Source organism: Tupaia chinensis, unplaced genomic scaffold (genome assembly GCF_000334495.1).
Source record: "Tupaia chinensis unplaced genomic scaffold, TupChi_1.0 Scaffold000401_1, whole genome shotgun sequence".
Classification (NCBI taxonomy): Eukaryota; Metazoa; Chordata; class Mammalia; order Scandentia; family Tupaiidae; genus Tupaia; species Tupaia belangeri.
The window spans coordinates 16,567-19,351 of NW_006159903.1; positions in this window are offsets into that span (position 1 = coordinate 16,567).

The window sequence follows — 2,785 nt, forward strand, 5'->3', positions numbered from 1 at the left end:
AGGGTCTTTGGTGATTCAATAAAATGTGGGGGGAAAATGGTATAGAAAGCAAACATAGATAACAGAGACAGTGTGGGAGGAGAACAGGAGGTGGCAGAGGGTAAGAGATAGGGAACCAAGGATGGGCGGAAAAAAGCAAAACATACAGAAAACAAGAAATGGAAGATCATTTGCTAATAACAACATGTTTGTTGATGTGCTTGATTGAGATAATATACAGTGCATTCTGGATGGAAAATCTCATTTTGTATGCTGTAATGGTGTACAGTGGATGAATGCAAATAAATAAATTGAAAAAAAAAAAGAACAACAAAACCCTGGGTTTTTACAGAAAGTGGAAGAATATGGAAGATTTACTGCTGAGTGAAGCAAGCCAGACTATGAAGGAGAGATACTGTATGTCCCCACTTAATATATTCAGAATGTCCGCACTCTATAACTGAAATGGATGGGCTAAAGGATGTATTCAGGATGATTTTCCAGGAGGTGACAAATCCCAGAAGAGACCTGGGGGTGAGTTGTCTTGTAACATCTCATCAGCATATGCAAGTTTCAGGGGGAACAGACAGAGAATGTACTGAATGTGCTTTTCTTCTGAAAAAGAAGATGCACCAGAGCTGCAGAGATTGTACTCAGAGCACAGTGGGAGCCTGCAGACACTCAGGAACTCTCACAAAGCTATTTTTTTGTTTTTGATATAGGGCACATGTGTTTGCTAGAGAAACACAAACAGAGACAGAAAACATTAAAGCAGCCACACACACCCCCCCAAGAGGATGGACATGCCACAAATTCCTTCTCTTCCTTTCTCCTCTTGGGATTTTAGGCACACACGCACACACACACACAAACACACACAAAGACACATATGCCTGGTGTGAGCTTCAAGCTGTAGAGTCTGGGACTCAAACCATATTTGACTAAGTGGGATTCCAGTGTTGTATTCATTATGCCATCAGCTGGTCCCCAAATCTGTTCTTACAAGGGGACATTGGATGTATTACTTTTCTTTTTAATTAAAAACAAAAACAAAAAGAACTGAAAATGTGAGATTGAGTAGTGATTAAGACACTGGCCTCTCAAATGGCCTACTATGGTTCAAGTCCCAGACCTGGTGGCTTAAAAACCTTAAAAATCACACCAGGCATGTGTGTGCACATGCTCAAATTCCAGGAGAATAAAGGAAAAGGGATTGTGTCATGGTTATACTTCCGCATGATGATTTTTCACTTTTCCTTTCACTGTCTTTCTGTCTCACTTTCCTGTAAGTACACTCCCTATGGCAAAAATTGTAAAAATTAAAACAAAAAAAACAGTGGCAGACAGTTGGCATGGTGGTTAAGAAGCTAGATTCCCACATGGTCAACTTTGGCTTGATGCCCTGAACCAGTGGTTTGCTTTCTCACTTTCCCTCTTTTTCTCTTTCTTTCCTTCTCTGGTCAAATTAGAAGCATAAAAAAATTAAATAAGCAATTCTCAAAAACAAAGAAAACAAAAAATTGCTACTAGACATGTGGGTGATTTTGAAATGGTACAATTTTAATAAGTTTATCTACAAATTCTGTGAGGACCAAGCATCTGGAAAGTGATCATTGATAAGAGATATCCAACAGACAAAATCAGCAGCTTCCAAAAATATAAATGCAGAAGGATTAGCAACCTGGATAGTTTGAACTTCAGGATGGTCCACACTGTATAACCACTGGCACAAAAGATCTTTAAAGAAATTTTAGTAGCTGAACTTGTGGGCATTTTTGGAGTATATACTTTTTTGTTTGATAAGATAAACACAAGTGAAGATTTCAGGCAAACAATGAGTAAGAAATCCCCTTTCTTATAACAAATGATTTTATAACAAATTCAATAAACAATCTGGAATATATGGGATCAGAGAACAAGATTAAGAAGGGAGAAGAAAGATGAGCCTTTCACACTGCAGGCTCTTGGAGGTCCCACAGTATATCCTACTGAGTAACAGAATTTTGGCTCTATTGTGGATTGAGTTTCCCACCCACAGTATGAGTCAACAACTTGTTTCTTGCTTTTCCTCTGTATTTATTGTTAAATATTAATATTTATTAATAAAAGGCTAAGGAAGGAAAAGGAACAACTATTCTAATGATTTTTCCTCCCTGAACTCTACTACTGGTAAAAGAATAGAAACCAACTGCAGGTTCAGTATCCTGTATAAAAAATACTTCGAACCAAGTTTCAGGTTTAAGACTTTTTAAAATTTTGGCATATAGGGACCAGCAGTTAGTGTAGAGGCTATGTCGCTGGACTCCCATGTAGTCGACCGTGGTTCAAGTCCTGCTCACACTGGGCGCTTGTGCATGCATGCCCAAGATCCCAAGAGGAGAATGGAGGAAAAGAGATTGCAGCTCAACCATCCCCCTTGGGGGTGATTTCTGGCTTTCTATCTCTCTGTCTTTTTGGTGAGCGCATGCGCCCTATAGCAAAAATCTCTCCAAAAAAAATTTTTTGGCATAGTTTTGGAGTTTGGAATTGTTTTTAGAGAAAGATTTTTTTTTCCTACATGGTGCATGCACTCACTGTAGAGATCAAGAGAGACAGAGAGACATAAATTACCCCCCAAGGGAGTATGACCACACCACAATGCCTTCTTCTCCATTATCTTCTCCTGACTGTAAACATACACACATGCACCCAGCATGAGTTTCAATCTACCAGGTACAGGACTCGAGCTGCAGTCAGCCATGTAGGAGCTCAGCAATGTAACCATTATGCCATCTTCTGGTCCTAAAGATTCAAATATTAATTAATC